Source organism: Motacilla alba, chromosome 17, assembly GCF_015832195.1.
Source record: "Motacilla alba alba isolate MOTALB_02 chromosome 17, Motacilla_alba_V1.0_pri, whole genome shotgun sequence".
In the NCBI taxonomy this organism is placed as follows: Eukaryota; Metazoa; Chordata; class Aves; order Passeriformes; family Motacillidae; genus Motacilla; species Motacilla alba.
In genome coordinates, this window is record NC_052032.1 from 4159885 (window position 1) to 4179433 (window position 19549).

The 19549-nt window shown below is 43.7% G+C and overlaps 1 long non-coding RNA gene across 1 annotated transcript in view; it reads left to right on the plus strand.

The window, feature by feature from the left end:
• The window catches only part of LOC119709172, a 31677-nt gene extending 18003 nt beyond the window's left edge, over nt 1-13674 (plus strand). The window contains exons 2-3 of the long non-coding RNA XR_005259292.1: nt 4304-4460; nt 13100-13674. This is a non-coding gene — a long non-coding RNA (uncharacterized LOC119709172). The remainder of the gene's footprint in view (nt 1-4303; nt 4461-13099) is intronic.
• Nucleotides 13675-19549: the final 5875 nt, after the last annotated feature.

A 19549-nucleotide genomic window follows, 5' to 3' on the forward strand; every position in this document is an offset into this window, starting at 1 on the left:
AATTTTTAAGGAAATTTGAGCAAATTCCAACATCCCCAAATTCTTTGTGAAACAGCCCCTCTGTGTTGCTCTCCAACAGGTATTTGGTTCAGTACTTTGCTCCAAGCCCATCTCTTTGCTTTGTTCATTAAATGATGTCTCTCTGAAAGGTTATTTGAAGATATTTCCTTTGTCTCTGGCTTATCAGCTCCTTTCCATCTGCCTATCTCGGCAGCAGCACATTGGTATTTTAGACAGTTCACTGTAAAACTTTGCAAGTTAAGAAACGATATCCAATCCTGCCAGGGCTTCATTCTTAACCAAGGCATTCATGACTTTTCTGTCAGGCTATAAAACTGGTTTTGTTACAAAACCCTCCCATTCAGGTTTATTTTTACCTTTTCCCTCTATATAATCTTCAAAATCACTTTAGAAAAATACTGTATCAAAAGCTGATATTAAACTTTCGAGTGCTGGCAAATGATTCAAAGCAACGGCTCACACTGGGGTAAACCCAGAGATTTCTTTTGTAAAGTTCCACCTACATAATCTCTTAGAGGTAGATTTTTAGAGCTTACTATTTACTTTAGTCTGGAGACATTTTCTTGCTTTTATGGCTTATCTACTTGCTGTCCACCAGTCCTTTCAGATAGGAATGTTGCTGTTTTCCTGCCCTTTAATCTTTTTCTCTTGCTCAGAAGTTGCCTCTGCTGTCACCCACCCCAAGCTCAGGCAAGCCACGAGCAGCCCAGCTGCACTGTGGTGGATGGCTGGAGCAAAGGCTGGGATGCAGCCTGGGAGGGAAGAGAAACTGTGCTGGGAAAGGCAGGATGGGCAAGGCTTGCTTCCAACTGAGAGTGTTTGGATTAGAGATTGGGAATAAATCCTTCCCTGGGAGGGTGGGCAGGCCCTGGCACAGGGTGCCCAGAGCAGCTGTGGCTGCCCCTGGATGCCTGGCAGTGCCCAAGGCCAGGCTGGAGCAGCCTGGGACAGTGGAAGGTGTCCCTGCCATGACAGGGGGTGGAATGGGATGGGCTTTAAGATCTCTTCCAACCCAGGCCAGTCAATGATGCCTGAGGATCATAGAATAGCAGGATGGTCTGCTGAAGCCTTTCTGCTACCGTGTCACTGGATTGTGAGGTCTCCTTTAACTGAGTGGTGTAACATTCTGCCTCTCAAAGGATGCCTCGGGGATCTGTGCCATCCTCCCTGTCTGTCCTCTCTGTCTCTCACAGGGACTGAGTTGCTGCTGTCCCAGGGCTCCAGCAGCATCACAGACACTTGTTCTCTCTGGCCTGCAGCAAACACTTCCCTGTAATTCATGGGATATCTGGGAGTGAAACAAATGCCATGTGGAGCCCCATGGAGGAGCTGCAGCTGAACATCTGGATGGTTTTAAGTGCAAGAACAAGCACGGATTTTACAAACCTCCCAACCCAAAATTTCCCTCACAGAGTTCTGCCTAAAAACAAGTCCTGTCAAGGGGTTAAGGAGGGAGCAACACAAGGATGTGTCGTGGAAACGTGCTGTGATATTTCCCACAGCATTTACGTAGCAGGCATTGTTGATCTCTGGATCCACACGGGAAAGTTTTGCCACCTGTCTTAGTCATAGTGAGCTAATAGTGAGTCCCCCTACCCTTCTGTCTGAAATAAGGTTTTTATACCCCATGAAAAGCCATGATGCTGTCTCTGTCTCCTGTACCAGTTTCTCCTGATTTACGCACAAAAGCTCCATGTCATTGCAGGGTGTTATCATTTACTATTTCTGACTTAAGACTTCTCAGTCCTCACCACTTCATTGCATGACTTGGTCTACAGCTCTTCAGAAAAGAGATAGAAGAGGGAGTGTTTAAAATTTATTCTTGTGTTTTGTTTGTGTTTAAGGAGAAGTTACAAAGTGCTTTGTGGTCTGATTTTTTTCCCAACTTGATTTAATCTCCTTTTCTAGTGAAAACCCTGACATTAAAACAGATCCATTTCCATCAGAGTAAGTAACTTCCATTAGGTGTTTACATCCTTAAAAATATTCTACATTTAAATGAATGCCTTGTGATGCACTGAAAAAAAAAAAAAGTCTTTAGCGGGAAATTCTCATTTATTTTTAATGCCGAGTCCCTAAAAAGCCAGACTTTGAAAGGAACAAAGGACTGAGTGGAAGTAAAATGATATGTGTTCTTTCTGAATCACTCTGATGCAGACATAAAGCAATCCCACAGCCAGTTCCAAACAGACCTGTGCTATTCCATGCCACGTGCTCTCCAGGAAGCAGTTTAGCTTGGTTTATATTTTCTTCTCTTTCCTGGGTTGTGAACATGGGTGGCCATGAGCCTGACCTGGTGGTCCACAGGCCCTGCTGAAAGCCCTTTTTTATCCTCTGGGATTTTCCTCAGACCAGCAGTTCTGTGAGAGGGAACCACCCTTGGGGACTGGGATGGATCCCATGGAGACTCCTCAGACCTGGGAGCCCTCACACCCCTGGGGGAGGCATTATTTTCCTCCTGGGTATCCCTGAGTTACCCTTTGGGTGAAGAGCTGTGACCTCCTGGGTGTCCTGGGTAGAGAGGCCTCCCCTGCGTGGGTGGGTGCAGCTTTGGGACACGGTTCTTGCTCCGTAGTAACCCCATCCCCAAGATGTTCACCAGACCTGTGATTCTTCCCAGAGTGGTGGAGTCAGCACCCCTGGGTGTGTTTAACAAAGCCTGGATGTGGCACTGGGTGCCAGGGTTTAGTTGAGCTCTCAGGGCATGGTTTGGATTCAATGATCTTTAAGGTCTCTTCCAACCCAGTGATTCTGTGAATTCCCTGTTACTGGTTGTCGCAGTGGCCACCCTGCTGTTCATTAGCTCAGGCCATTGGTTTGGTTGTGAATTAGTTTGAGTTTATGTGTTTATTTGAAGTTGTTCCCATGTACCTCAGTGACAATGAGTGTCCGCAGAGCAATCCTTTCCCCGCCATGCAGAGGGAATTATTTCTCACCCCACTCTTGCTCAGATGCACAAGTAACCTGCACACAGCTCAGGCACAGGGAATGGGCATCCTCTTCCTGCTGCTCTCCTTCCACAGGCCTGCAGCAAATGCAGAATTTCCATCTCGTTCTGGCTCTCCCACACCTTATTCCCAGCCCTGACCACAGAGAAGCTGTTCCCACCCTCACCACTCCATCCTGGACACACTTTGCCTGCTAACCCTTTATCCAGCAAGGTTGTTCACACAGCCAGGTGCCGATTGCCTCCACCAGCCCAGAAAAGCTCCCCTATGCCAATTTCTCCCAGCTGCAGTCTCCATCAGTGCCACTGACTCCTTCAAACACAGCACCTGCAACCCCCCAGCCACGCTTCCCTGCCTCTCCTGCTTCACTCCACCTACTCCCTCAGCCTCCCAGCCATCCCTGTGGTGGCCCCCTAAAAGGATTTTGGTGCCCAAGTGATGCTGCGCTCCCTTTCCAGCCTCTCTGCTCTTACATAAGGCTGGGTGCTGGGTGCATGAGCCATCCCTGAGCACATAATGGATGCCGCATTTGCCTACGCTCGCTGTACTTCCAGTCTCTACATCAGTGCTTTGTAAAGCCCTTTGGGATACTGGGAATGTGAAAGACTCTATAAAAAACCCAAAGCCTATTCTATTCTAGAACAGTGCTTTTAAGTCCTTTTATCACAGAATGAGGCAAGGGTTGAATTGAGCCCAAAAATAGCAATTTAAAGTTTTCATGAAAGACTAGAACAGTGTATGTTTGGTATATTTTAACATAATCTGAGAAAGCTAAGTGCACTAAAAGCATTCCACTTATTTGTGGGTGGGGATCTGGAAAGGAGAGGGGGAAATATATGTACTCGTTTTTTCTTTGGGAGTGCTTTTCATACAGAACCTGACAGAGATCTACCAGGAGGACAAAAGGGAAGGGTAGAAAAACACCCCCAGAAAGGCCTCTGATTGTATGGATTCTAGAAGATAGTGGCCTTCTTCTGCTGTTTGAGTGTGGAGAATTATTTGGGATGTGATCTGGAAGAACACAAGGGAGAAGGCTTTGAGTTACACCAAAGTTCTAAGGTTCTGAGTTAAACACAGTCATTGGTGGGATTGGCAAAGAGGCGGCTGTCAGCGGGTGCCAGGGGTTCAACCAGGGCATGGGGATCCAAGGGCAGGCAATAGCAGATGGCACTGGAAAAATAAAAGCAGGAATCAGCCAATCCAGAATGCAGGCAGTTGCCTCCAGCAGGGCATGGGACATTGCAGTGGGATCCAGGACAAAGAAGAAAAGGGGATCTGGAGTGTCAGGATTTTGTGTCCAAGCCCATTTCATATCTCCTCTCTTGCCATCCCAGGTCAGCTCTGAACATGGACACCAGAACAGCCCCCATCATGGCTGGATAATTTATTGTATGGACCTGTCAGATAAATCCAACACAGTCTGGAAGAACCTAGAAGTATCCTCTCGTGCCACTTCCTCAAACTTTGCTGCTTTGACACATTTTGGCAACAGTAGGTATATACTGATAATAATTTGGGGTCTTTGCTAGAGGCATTTCATAGTACCCACTGCATACATAGAAATTTCCCAAGGAGTAAATGTGTGTGGTAAAGCCTCACTAATTAGTTCTTGCTGAACTCACCAAGTTTAGTTTGGTTTTAATCTGTTTAGTCACTTTTCTATTAGTGTAGCCCTAACTTTCAGAATCAAAACATTTTATGATACAGAGTCAGAGAGGCTTTGCTGAAGCCAAGCCCATCAATGTGATTATCAGTTCAACTTGGAATCTCCCCAAATAATTAAATCAGGCTTATTTGATAAAACCTATTTTCCATAAAATCATGTTGACAGTCATTAATTCTATTCCTATCCCTTAATTCTTTATTAATTGGTTCCTCTATTAGCTCTTCCATTATTTTCACTGCATTTATGTCAGGATAAATTAGCAATCCAAAGTAACGTATAATCCCATACAGTGAGTTTTATTTTTAATGTCACATTGTTATCAGACCATCCTGTTACCTGTAACTTTCATATTATTTATGACTTTTATTTGTATTTATGGGTTAGATATCTTCCAAACTGTCTCTTGATTTTAAGTACCCAGACAGGTCTATAATAGTTGTTGTTCATCTACTGGTGAACTTAAATGATCTCTTCACCTTCCTTGCCATCAGCAGTTTTCAGTTCAAAGGTTGTGTCCCAGCCAGATCAACTTCTCAGCTGGCTGTTTGCCAAAGTCTTTCAGCTGATTTATCCTCTCTCTGTGGAGATCTCCATGCCATGTAAGCCTGGTCTTCTCTTCCTTCTCTTCCTTCTCTTCCTTCTCTTCCTTCTCTTCCTTCTCTTCCTTCTCTTCCTTCTCTTCCTTCTCTTCCTTCTCTTCCTTCTCTTCCTTCTCTTCCTTCTCTTCCTTCTCTTCCTTCTCTTCCTTCTCTTCCTTCTCTTCCTTCTCTTCCTTCTTTTCCTTTTTCCATTCTTCACTTCCTTAAAAGACTTTCTTTTCCAATTAGTGCACCTTTTTTTTTTTTTTTTTTTTTTTTTAGAACATCTCTTTATCAGCTTTGGTTATCAGCCCCTGGCCTGTTTTACATTCCTGGAGAGCTGGGTGGGGTAGGGAGAAGCTCATGGATTCCCAGGACTGAATTTAGCACTTGTGGATTCCTCCCTCTTGAAGAGGTCCTTCTCCTGCAGCCTGCAGCCAGAGGGGATGCTCATACACAGAGCTAGCTGCTTGAGAGCAAATTCTGTCTTTTTGATGGAATTTTGATGCCTCTTATCTTCCAGATCTCAACTGTGATAGACACAACTATTCCTGTGCCTCACTTCCTCCACACACTCTGTGCACATCAGCTGCCTTGATTTATTTCTAAACCTAGACACAAAAGCTCTCTGAAACCTGCTCAGGTCCTCTTGCTTTTCCAAAAATCATCAGAGCTTTCTTCTGCTAGAGATGTTATTTTTGTCTCAGAGATAAAGAGTAGAGGTATTAGCTCTACAGCATAAAACCTACTGGGAAATTCTGGGATTCCAGAGGACTACACCAGCTTGTAAGTCCTGTGAGGAGGAGCTGGGGAAGATGGAGTTCTTTAGCCTGGAGAAAAGGAGGCTCAGGGGAGACCTTCTCACTCTCTACAACTCCCTGGCAGGAGGGTGGAGTCAGGCAAGGATTGGTCTCTTCTTCCTGAGGACAAGTGACAGGACTTTGAGGACATTGTCTCAAGTTGTGCCAGGGGAGGTTCAGGTTGGACATTAGGAGGAATTTCCTCACTAAAAGGGTGTTCTGGCATTGGGAACCAATTCCAAACCTCCCAAACCAGAGAGGTTTGGAGCTCCCATCCCTGGTGGTGTCCAAGGAAGGCCTGAATGTGGCACTCAGTGCTCTGGGCTGGTGACAAGGTGGAAATTGGTCAGAGGTTAGACTTGATGATTTTGGGGGCAATCAAAACTTGATGATTCTGTGATTCATACTTTGAATTACAAATCAACCTAAAGCTCACTTCAGGCATCCTCTAAACCTTTCCTAGAGCCATCTCTTTATGCTGCAGTTTACAAACTAATGCTGAATAGAATTCCCTTTTTTCCATTGTTATTAACAGTTTGTCATCTCTGCTTTACCATCCCAAGCTGATTGTATATTGGAACAGCTTGATACTTTTGCTAGGGTTTGCTTTATCCATTACATACTTTAAAAACCATCTTTATTTTCTTTGGCTCTGCCAAAGATGGATTTTCCCCTGGTATATTTTGTCTATATTAAAACATGTTATGTTTAAAAGAGCCAATAGGCAGTTCATTTCAGATGTGGATTCCTGCTTTCATATAACAGTAATCATCATCATAATAAAAATATGGGGAAATAGCACTTATGTATTTTTATTTCCCTTGTCACTGCAGGTCTCTGTACAATATTGTTCAATGCTATTATCTTGGTTAATTTTTAATATCACAAGCACTAGTTTCTACTGTTTCCCCACAGTGATATGTCCAGAATCTTAGAATATTCCTTTTCCATTATTTTCCCCTAATCATGACCTTACATTTTACTCCAGTGAAGTTTTGCCACATCTACACTGTTTTAATTGAGGGCAAAACTTGGCCCTTTGACATCAATGGAATTATAGTAGAGATTAATCTATTCCACTTAGAGCATAAAATCTTTCCTTGTAAATCAATCCCTCCAGTCCCTAAATCATCTCTGAAGATGTTCTTTGAGCTCCCTCCAAGTTGTCAATACATTGTTGATGCTGAGATACTCAGAACTGACTGAATGTTTGTCTCGTTGAGCCCAGAGGGAGAAAAAAAAATGACCTCACTTGACAAGAATTTATATATATCCTAAATAACCCTGTTCTCCTGTTATTTGCTGCCATATTAACCTGATGTACTAATGTGTGATTTATTCTTATCCTCTCTGAATAATTCACTTCCTGAATAGCTGCAATTCAGGTGGTTTGTATTGGTTCATGTTGTTGTGCAGCTCAGATGTTGCTGCCTCTCCTGATTCCAGGCTGACCAGCTGCTTTACTATTTTTGCACTTAGGCTTTTTGCTGATTTTTCACCTTAGACAAATAACCTTCCCTTTTTGGCTTCACCTCCAAAATGAAGCTAATAATGTGGCCAGGCTGCACTTTGCAATTATGGCTTAGCATGTTTGCATTTTTAAAAGAAGTTTGGGGCTCCCCATGGGAAGCATTATGACTCTAGCTACTTCCCAGTGCTCTCAGAGCCAATCCAAAGTTTATTTAAGTATATAATGACTGTTTAATTGATCTGGTCTTTCAGTGCCTTTGTCACCATGTTCCTCTCCCCTTGTGGGCACACGAGACATTGGCTGGGACAGAGTCAATTTTCTTCTCAGTAGCTGGGCCCAGTGCTGCATTTTGGGTACAATGTGAAAAAATATTGATAACAAACTGATGGCTTGGTTGCTGTGGATTCCCTAAATCCAGGATTTTCAGCTTTTCATGCTCTGCCACTGAGGAGGTGCACAAGCTGTGAGGGAGAACGGCCAGGACAGCTGACCCAAACTGTCCAAAGGGACACTCCACACCCAGAGCTTCTTGTCCAGTAGAGAAACTGAGAGGATTTGGCTGCAAGGGGCTGATACTGCTCAGGGATGGGGTGGGCACTGGGCAGGGGGTGGCGAGCAGTTGTGTTGGACAGCACTTGTTTTTTCTTGGGTTTTAATTCTCTCCTTCTCTTGTTCATTATTATTATTATTAGTAGTAGTAGTAGTTGTTGTTGTTGTTGTACTTTTATAATATTTTACTTTGTGTCAGGTATTAAACTGTTCTTAACCCATGAGTTTGTTTTTTTTTTCCAATTCTCCCAATCCCACTCTGGTAGCAGGGGATGGAGTGAGCAGCTCTGAGGTTCTTTGTTGCCAGCTGGGGTTAAACCAGACAAGGGCCAAATCCTTGTAGTGTAAATCAGCACCCATCTTTTAACACTGCCTGAGGAACTGCCTGGCTCCATGGCTCATTAGCTGCAAGCCTTGTTGAACGGGTGAGACTATTTATTCTCTTTCTTTTATTTTTTCTATTATTTTAACATTTCCATGATTTTTCCGTGTTTTCCATCCTACTTGCAAGCCTTGCTTGGATGAGCCCAGCCCCAGACTGTCTCTCCTTGGCTGGCTAAGTCAGACAGTTTTATTTCTGCTGCTCATGGTCTTTTTTTAAGCTGAGTGCCAGAAAGCACTGAGGTGAGCAGGGTGAATGGGCTGGGAAGTGGGAGTGGTGAAACAGAGGAAAATTCTGGGACTTCTCTTTGAAAGAGCAGTGATGAAGGTTAAGCTGGAGCCAGCTGGCCCTGCTGGCTGGCTCTGCTGATAGACAGAACCTTTATCAAGTGTCAGCAAAGACATGTGACATTTATCACCGTGGAAAGCCGGATGCTGCTGCTCTGACAGAGTTATTCAGCACACGCCATCTCTGCTGCACCAGTTCCCTTAATGACACCATTTCTCCCTGAGACTGGGACAGCTCTTCCTCCTCCTCATCTCTGCTTCTCCCTCAGCTTCCTTTTGATAGCTTTCCCTCCATACATTTTCTTTCCTTTTTTTTTTCTTCCTTTTTTTTTTTTTTTTTTTGCGCCATTCCCTGTCATTCCATCCATTTTCCTTTTGTGCCTGTTCTTTCTGCTCCTTTCCAGCACTTCACCCTTTTCCTCTGCCTTTCCTCCCTTTTTTTTTCTCTGCCCAAACAGCCCAGGAGAGCCCCACCAAACCCCACATCCTCAGGCTGGCCATGGTGTGACTGCAAAAGAACAACTTCCAGCCTTGGCTTATAAAACATTCCAGATCACTCCAGGTCACAGGGCAGCTACCTGTCAGCTGCTGCTGGTGAGATTCCTGCTAAAAGGCTGGGATTTCTTCATCAACAGAGCTAAACCCTTTTCCAGGTACATTAGGGCTGGGACGAAGCACTGGCTGCAGCGAGCTGCTCAATGGGAACAAAGGAGATGTGAGGCCCTGCAATTAAGTGATTATGCAAATCTGAACAGGGATTTCGTTTTAAAGCATTTTCCAGCATGAACATGATGTGATTGCAGGAGACATGTGAGCCATCCCCATAGCCAAGGAGCAGGGCTGGCCAGCCCCTACGGAATGCACACCTGGGAATAAGTGAGCCAGTCACTGGATGTCACCATTGAGCTGCAGAAATGTGGCTTCGAGTTCATTATTCATCTGCTCTTTAAAGTACTGAGTTTTTAAGGGAAGTCTCTGCTGCTGGCAGCCCTTGGGTGAGTCAGCACCTTGCTGGGGACTGGACCTTTTGCTGGGACTCAGCACTGGTGTCTTATCCCTGAGTAGGTGGAGTCAAAAATCTCATCCTGGAAGGGACCAGAGGAACCAGGGACCACTCTGAATTTTGTGAGCTGAGTTTGGAGATGGTTGGGTGAATGTCCTGAGAACACAATGACTCAGAGCCCCGCAAAAGTGTTCCAAACTCTGCAGCATTTACTCAGTGGAAGGTGGAGGCTCCACCAATAATATTTGAATTTTGGTGAGAACCCACCCCCAGAGCTGCATCCAGCTCCGGGGTCCCCAGCACAGGAAGGACATGGAGCTGTTGGAGCAGGTCCAGAGGAGGACACAAAGTTGATCAGAGGGATGGAACAGCTCTGTCGTCAGGAAAGGCTGGGAGAGTAGGGAATGTTCAGCCTGGAGCAGAGAAGGCTCCAGGGTGACCTAATTGTGACCTGCCAGTTGTTGAAGAGACTACAAGAAAGATGGAGAGAGACTCTTAACAAAGGCCTGGAGTGACAGCACAAGGGGAAGTGGCACAGAGAAGAGGTCTAGATTACAGATTTAGAAGAAGTCCTTCCCTGTGAGGATGGGGAGGCCCTGGCACAGGGTGCCCAAAGAAGCTGTGCCTGCCCCTGGATCCCTGGAAGTGTCCCTTGGCTTTTCCCGCACTTGACCAAGGCTGGATGGGGCTTAGAGCAACCTGGGATGGTGGGAGGGGTCCCTGCCACAGCAGGAGAGTTGGATCTGGGTGATTTTAAAGGTTCTTTCCAACTCAAACTCTTCTAGGATTCTATGATATTAGTATTGCACAAAGTCCCTTGAGCTTCACAAAAGAGCTGAGAGCAGAACTACCCAGTTGGACACTCAGCACCAGAAGGATTTGGTGACCTTACGTACAACTACTGCCCAGAGAATGAGAGCTCCAAACAGAAGGAAAACAGAATAATTTTCACTTAACTGGAAATGTTCAGTTGTTTCTAGTCTCTTAGGCTGTTATGTAGGAAATTATCTCTGATGATCCAATTAGTAGAATGGAATCGGGATCTGCATGGGACTGAGAATGTACTCAGAGCATAGATTAAAAGAAAATTGTGTATATCTATTAAAAAAAAATTGGTGGGGGGAGGTGAATAAAATGCAAAGAAAAGAGAGATCCTTTCCCAGGTTCTCCCCCAAGAAATTATAGAATCTCCTGAGTTGGAGGAGAGCCAAAAGAATCACTGAGTCCAGCTCCTGGCCCTGCACAGGCCACGCCAACAATCCCACCATGAAAGGCCATCCAAGGACTGATTAGATCATTCCCAAAACCACAAAAACTAGCAAGACTTCATTGCTGAACCCACTTGACAAGTGTTTGGTGAGTCTTAGGATAAATAACTCACTTGCTACACACAAGTCTGGACACACACTTGGATGTGAAATTGCTGAGGGACTCTGTTAAATATCTGTGATTTTTGTGGGGTACTGGTCATTCTTGTGTGAGCTCAAGGCTGTGCTGCTTGGAGAAAATCCAGTCCAGTGGAGGAGAAGGCAGTGAGAGGAGGGGCTGAGCAGAGCACTCATAGCAAAAGGGAGGAGAAAAAGAAGGGACGGGGAGCACTAATTTAGCACAAAATCAAGATGTTGAGAGCCCGATTAATTGAGGTACCAGGAGAGTTGGAGGAATAGAAAATCTTTAATTGCCTGTTCACCAATGTGAAGATTCTGGGTAGGAAAGGAGGAATAGGAATTCCTCACATAAGAGCACAAATTCGACCTACTTTGGTGCTACTGAAGCCTGATGGGAAGATTTGCATGAGTGGAATGTTAAAAGCGCTGGTTACGATGTCTTCAGCAAGAAAAAACAGGCAAATAAAAGTAGGAGGACAATATTCTTATGTCAAAAATGGCATTTCATGTTTCTGAGTCTCTGAGATCTCAGAAGTAAGTAATCTGAATTAATATTCTCACAAATAAAAAACAAATCAGGTCCTTTCTGCTACCCACTGCAGACCAGAGAGAAACTTGATTTCTTGTCTGGCTCTTTACACACCTCTCTGCTATACATAGAAACCAAAAGACTTTCATCTGCATGGCCCATGAAGGAGATCTCACGCTGCTAGAACTAAAATATACTGAATTTTTTTTTCAAAAACAAAGAAGAGAATTTCCCAAAATGTTGGATAAAAGTGTTTTATCCAACAGGAGGATAGTGCTAGACCTGATCATCTTGGCAGATAAAGAGAATTCAGTCCCAGAATTTAGAGAGCTGTTTGGATGCAAGTGGCATAGACTTTAACTGTTGCCACATGCAAATGGAATAACATCTAAACCACACAGATACACTCATACCCAGAGCTGATCTCACAAAGATGAAAGCTATTATGAACCCAGTGATTTGGCTAAAAGGAAAAAAAGGTAGATAGCTGGGAACTCTCTGACAGTATTTTCTGTGCTTCGACAACACCTTTAACATCAGCAAAGGAAAAAGGATTTTTAAAAAACAAATCAACCAAAAGACATACTTGAAGAAGGGCTGGCCTGATGTTTAGAGGACAATTGAGAATGTAAAAAGTGACCTGGAAAACAATTGCAGGTACCAGATTGAAGCCTCTGTGTTGAGGTTTGCTCGAGGTGTGAGTGCAGAAAGTGCAGCTCCCTCTCAGAGAGCAGCAGTTCTGCACAGTTTGTGAGAGCCCAGTTTCAGTATCTTCAGACCAGTGACTAAAGTGCGTCTGGATGAGCCCTCAGTCATTTAGCTGCTCACTGACATTGAAATTCAACTTTGCATCCCCTGCCAGCCCAAGAGCAATGCACCATCTGGTGCCCACACCCGCTCTGCTGAGGGGACACCAATAATTCATAGCTCAGGAGTGAACTTCGGAATGAATGGGGAGGGAAAGGCCAGCAAACACAAACAGGTCCTGAAACACAGAAGGAATTCGTAAGAAGTGGGAGCAGGCTGTAGACAGAAACCTTTTTTTGTTCTCAGAAATGACCTTTCTGCAGCTTCGGATTCCCTCCAGCCTGGATCCTCACTGACACCATTTCAGTGGGGGCTTAAGAGACTGAGCACATCGAACGTCTGGGCCCAAATCTCTCTGTGTCTCTTCTTTCCCATAGGATTGGCAAGGGTTCAGCGGAGACTGTGCAGTTGAGACTAGAAATAGCATATAATGGTATTTTTCTGCCTGTGCTTTAAAACACCCTAGGCTTTAATTAGGATAGCAGCTGTGCTAGAAATGTTAGCTAGACTTCGTGATAGGGAAAATTAGAGGGGGACTTTGTCTCTTACAATCCCTGTCCTTTTTTTCTTTTTATTTTTTTATGGGTTGATCTGAAATACAGTTCTCAGAGTTCTTGTGTACACTAACATGTCTTTAAAAAGAATCTGCCATCCATCTTCTCTATGCCAGGTTGATGGATTGGGAACCTCTGAGCAATATCTCTTGACTGAATGAGCCATCTTTGCACCTCCATGGGGAAAAGAGACATCACTGGGCGAAGCACAATGGATGGATACTTTCTTTTTTTGCCAGCAGCAGAATTGAGATGTTTTCCAGAACTTTCAGATATTGCATAGTTACAGAATATGGATGATACTCAGAGAAGAAATGGACAATTAAAAAAAAATAAAATTACTATATCCTCTGCTAAAACATATCTGTAGATGTCCAGGAGAATCTTGTTAAGCAAGACAGAGCTCTTTGCCTTCAGTGTGCATCCCTTTAGTTTCAGAGCTGTCCCATTCCAAGCTGTGAGTGAGGAAGGGCATCACTGGCTCCTGCTGAAGTTCATGAAATGAAAGCCCCTCTCCCAAGCACGGTTTAAATGTTCTGCCTGAGTTGTGCAACCAGAATTTTCACAGTGGTAACTTGGCCTGAGCCCAGATTTGAATGTGGATTATTCAGCTCTGCTGCTCCTATCTGCAGGTCCATGCTCCAGCAGGCACAAGAGCTATTTACAATAAGGACACAGATGCCTAAAATTCTCTTTCAAACTCCAAGATGCAGAACTGTGAGTCTGTATTTGCAAAACTGGTTCCTGCTTAGGGGGAGATTTACAGCACTGAAGTTTAGAAAACTTGTCTTTGAGGTGCTCCTTGAGAGTTCAGAAAAAGAGGGGTTTGTGCAAGGGGAGCTTCAGATCTGCTCTGGAAAGGTTTCCTGGGAAAGGTTTTTATTGTTTCACTGACCATGTGTAAAGGCTGAGCAGCCAAGTAAACCACTGCAGGCTAGAGAGAGAAAGGAAGGGGTATGGATGTTCCTCCTGCTGCTTAAAACCTCACTCATTGACTGCAAAGTGTCCAAAAGGCACTGCATTATCAAAGTACCTCCCACCCCATGGACCAGAATATCCACCAGATCACAGCTCACCAGCACGGCCCTGCTGTGGCTCCCTCCACCCCAGGCAGCTTCTGTCACTGTGTCACTGTGGGCTGTGTCACTGCCCCTGGCACTGTCAGGGACCCCTTTGGTCAGGAGCCTTTCCAGAGCAGCAGCTGGCCCACTGGAATGGCAGCTGTCTTTGGGGCATCCCAAGAGTTAAATCTTGATACTGTTTTCCCTTGGTGGGAATCAGAGAAGCAAAACAACATAGAAATTTTTAAAAAAATAGAGCTAGAGAGGGAGAGGGAAAAAAATAAAAAAACAAGCCTAAAACAAAACCCTGGAAAGAGAGAAACAAATATGTTTTAATAACTGGGATGCAATCTACAGTTTGTGAAATTAAAGCCCTGCTTTCTGCTGGCTGGCTGCCAAAGTTAGGCACAAACAAATCCAGGGAAAAGCAGGTTAATGAGAGACATCCTGAACAAAAAATAGCAGAAAAAGGGAAAGCAACAAACTCACAGAGCTCCTACTGATGAGATAAATAAGATTTGAACTGACATTATCTGTTCCACTTGCCGTGCATATTTTATTTGCTGCAGCCAGTCTTTAAGTCTCCTAGACACAGTTTTCAGGCTCATCCTCTCAGCAGCCATCACTGCATCCATCTTATCCATCCTTCAACTTGTCCAGCCCTGATTACAGTGGGATTTGGTTGCATCCTGAGCCTGTTGCTAGGACAGAGGCAGCTGCATTGGGAAGGCATTTGCTGCACGCTGCATCTGTCAGGAGGCTGCAGAGCCAGAAGATTTCTTGATATGATAGACCAGGTGTCAAAAGCAATAAATAAAAATAATAGTGAGCATCCCTGATGAGAAAGGAACTCAGCTTTTCTGAAGCATCAGCCTGTAGCTGTCTTTGCTGAAGGTATTTTTAACTTACTTTGATTGTTTTCCAATCTCCATCTGATGTTCCAGCTCAGTTCTTCTGCAATTATTTCTCCCCCTGGTGCAGGCTTTTTTGAACTTTCAAGACTTAATGGGATGGTGTACGGGACCAAATCACAAAATCTGTAATTTCCACTAGGTTTTCTGAAACTACAGGTTTGAGTACCATGACCTGACTTAGAAGTTAAATTCAGGTTACACAGAGGTTACAGCTAAGCTACTGCAAAAATCCTTCTCTTCTGGAGCTGCTGATTTCCAAAAGGATGGAGAAGGAAAAATCCAAACAAGTTCTTCTACCTCCTGCCCACATCCACGTGCCTGAGTGAAAAGAGCAGTCAGAGGCCTTTGGTAATGAGACAAAGCCAATTAGGAAGAAACATAGAAGCTGATATAAAAGTATTTAACAAAGCTTTTCCTTCCTTTTTTGGGGGATTGCAAGAACCATCTTCCTCACAAAACCACATTGGAGAGGTTTTTTCTCTTTCCCAGCTCTACAGGAATCTGTCTGGGAAAGATCTCTGACCCCACCCAGAAAAAAATCCCAAAGTCTCTAAAAACCTACTGTGATTTCACAGACAGAACCTCAGTATTTTGGTTTTCACGTTCACAAGTCCCATCCTCTGCTTCCTAATGAATTGCACCTACCAGCTTTTTCCATATGTCCACTGGGCTGGTGGCCAAAGGCATGGAATAAAATGTACATTCAGCAGGGTTTGAGCTCATGCTTTGAGCATGAGTCTTCCAGAAAACAACCTGGAGTATTCCTCTTTCAGCTGCACATGCTCAGCAGTATTTATCCGTTGGTCAAATTTCATTCCAGAAGCACAAACATCCTTGATTTGTGTTTGAATGTGGACACAGCTCCAGCAATGCATTCATTTACTCTGCTTAAAAGCTACTAAGGGCCTGATAAATTACAGTCTTGCCCAGAATTTTCTTAGAGAATGGATTTTTCTCCTTGATTCAGGACTGTATTTCCCTCCCCTTTCCAAGCTTTGGACAATCAAGGCTTGTCAGACGTGTCTAGTCTCTGTTCATATAAAGTCTGGTCTCCTTTTACATGTATTCAATGCACAGAAAAATTCCAAAAGAACAGTTTATCCCACCCATTTTAATAACTATTTAGTCAGGGATGACTGAATTTGGGTTGGTAGGTCAGACAGAATGCCTGACCTTTTGGCTGCTAAATTTAGGGGAAGTAAGTCTTATTTTCTTAGACAAATCCCTTTGAGAACTCTTTGTATTACAGAAAATCCAGCTCCAGCTCTCAACCAGAACAGTGGAGCCTCCCAGTCTTACACAATCAGAAGATCCAGATCTACCAAGTCATTAATTTCACAATCCTCTCCTTGGATGTAACCCCACAAGCTTGACCATTTTCTGTGCTAATGCATCATAAAAATCCCATGTGCAAAAAACAAATAGAAGCTTTTTTTCTTTTTCCTTTTCCTTTCCTTCACATGCATAGGGGGGAAAAAAGGTTTCTCCACACAATGTAATTCCATGTTATTTCCAACAGACACACAGGAAATATGGCACTGAAAAGTACAGAGGGTTTTGAGCATCTTCCTGCTGACAGGACAGATAGATGGCCACTGAGGTGCTATTAATGGATTGAAAATTCCTTGGGACCACAATCTCTTTTTCTCTGATGTCTTTCAGGCCTCAGTCTAGCTAGGAGCCCTGTGCAGCTCTCACCACACCAAGAACATCAGCATGCGTTAGGATGCTGCCAAAGCCTAAAGGATGTGTGCCTTTGACAAGTACAAGGCAGTCCACACCCTCCCAATTACAGTGAGAAATCCCACCAGGAAAGCCAAGAAATGCAAGGGCAAAGGAAAAAAACAGATGAGGAAAATCAGGAAAAGGAGAAGAATCAGTCACCAGCTGTGTCTGATCTTCCCCAGCCCGAGGAAGTCATTGCAAGTCTCCACATGTCCCATTGCAGGGGGAGAGCTGAGAGGAGATGGAGGAAGTGTGATGTGAAGGGAGGCAAACACAGTGGTGGGTGAAAAGAAACAACCAGTGCACAGGAAAAAAAAATATAATCATTAAAAGGATGGCATTAAGTTATTTAATTTTAAGGGGAAAAGGATGTCTTTTGAAGGAGGGGAAAAAAAATTATATGCTGAGCTCTGGACTATGATGTTTTCTACTCTGTGCACTTTGGTTCCCTTCAACCACAAGACACAAAGATGTAGTGATTAGCTGAGAACTCCAGTACGTAGATTTGTACATAATTCATATTTTGACTTCTCTAAGTTTGCATAATAAATAGTTTAAACACTGCAGAAAATGTCTGAGAGAGGAAATTAGGATTCTGAATGAAAAAGTTAATTATACCTCGAAGGATATTTTTTTTCAGATATATACGGGCTAGAAAAAAAGAGCCTAGAAGTGGATAATTTAGGAGATGGAAATGCAGAAAATTATGGGAGTGGTAGCAACAGGAGAGTTATCGCCTTAAATAGGATAATTAGACTAATTTAATTTTTTAAACTGTGGCATTGCATTATAGACAAACAATTCAATAAATAGCAGCCTGAACACTGTGGCTGCAGCTCCTGATGCTTCTCAGGGCTGTGGAGAATTCAGCTTTTCATTTTCAGCAGTTGTCTGCAGTAGGAATACTGAATTATCATAATGGGTTGCTTCCTATATAAGTCATAAAGGGCAGGGACAGGAAATTATGGAGGAGTGGAAAGGAATATTGACATCATTAAATCAATCACTGCTGATTGGACCCAGGGACTGATGAAGCAGTGATTGGATCTGAACCTGGAAGACACTGGGGACCAGCTCTTTAAAGATATTTAAGGACTTAACTTTTGCTGATTAAAACAGGAGTTAGTCACCTAAATAGGGGTTAGATGGCTGATATCATGAGGAACCCAAAATATCTTAGGCCTGAATATCGATCCTGAAGGAAAGCATGTTCCTTCTGGTTCTCAGCAGTGATGACACCAAACTGTGCTTTGGGATATGCATGGCAGGGCACCTGCACCCCTTGTGAGTGAGAGGAGGAGAAAGAGAACAAAGAAAATATCAGACGTGAAAAATTCGTATCTTCGCAAATATTAAAATGAATATTGTATGTGTTATGTTAGAAAGTGATGCTGTAATAATTTTTTTAAGTAGTGTGTTAAATATAGTTTTAGGTCATAACATAATGTGAAAATAGAAACTATGTATGTTGCATATTTTTTAAAGAAAGGAATGAGGTACTCGCACCAGAGAGCAGCCACAGGACACCTCAATCTTTCAGAGAAAGAGAATTTATTGCTCCCTTATCAGATGAAATTAACTTCTTCCTGCCTTGTTCAGCCCTGAAGACGCCGTCAGGATTCAGAGGAAGAAGCTGACGCTGACCAGACAGAATCCTTGGTTTGAATGGAATTTATGCATCATGTATGAGATGTATGAATATGCAACAGGCTGTTGCTTTTAAGGGTTAATCCTCTGTTAATATGTGTCCTTTTTCGGGCTTATTTTGCCCAGAAAAGGTACCTGGACTGTCTGTAACTCTTTGTTTTTGTTGTCTCATATTGTCCTAATCTCAATTGTTCAAATGTTTATTACTCTAATTATATTACTATTTTTATAACTATTTTATTACTATTAAACTTTTAAAATTTTAAAAACAAGTTATTGGCATTTTTCACAAGACATGTGAACTGAAGCAGACATTAGCCCAAGAGAAGGAGATAAGAGTTCTTGTCCCAGAAGTTTCTTTCATTCACTTTAGTCCCTACAGTGGAAATCCTCTGTACACCCTGCCACTCGAGCTGGGACAGCAGTGCTGGGAGTCTCTGATGTCTGATAACACCTCAGTGCTCATCTGAGGTGCCTTTCAGCTCAGGCTGCCTCAGCTGTCACCCACACACTGCTCTGCAGGGAGATAAACTCCTGCATCCTCCTGTTTGTCTCCCCTCTGCTGCTCTGAGGCACACTTCAGGCTTGCGTCGATTCTCCAACACATCGAGGAGACATTGAGGGGCAGGGATGCAGCAGAGCAAGCTGCCTTCAATTACACAGCCATGGAGTGACACCTGCCAGGCCTCTCGCACAGCATCTGATCACCAATTAAAGGGATGATTTATGGTGTCAGGAGGGGATGCCCTTCCCGTCTCACAGGCTGTTTGGGGAAGGCACCAATTCACAGGCAGCAAGGAGAGCCTGGGTTCTCTTGGCAAACTCATCTTTGGCTGCAGACTTCGCTCATCAGCTCATTAGTGCCAAATGTGGGGTAAGGAAGCTTCAAAATGCTTTGCTTGAGCATCATTTGCCTTCTAGGAAGAAGAGGTGTGGATCAAGCTGTGCCCCAGGGATGGGGAAAGGCCCTTCTGCCAGGAGAGGTGCTCCAAAGTGGCTCTGGGTTTGGTGTGCAGAGGATCAAAGGGTGTTCCCTTGAAACATAAACTTTAAAAACTTAGAGATTTTAGAGAAGCTAAGATTTTAGTTAGAGATAAGCTTTGTTGAAGCTAATTAAAACAAACAGGTAGGTTTTGATGAAGGTAAAAGTTAGTAGTTAACTAATAATTGATTGCTTGTCAACATAATGTTTGGTTAGCTGGGTTTATAATGAAGAATA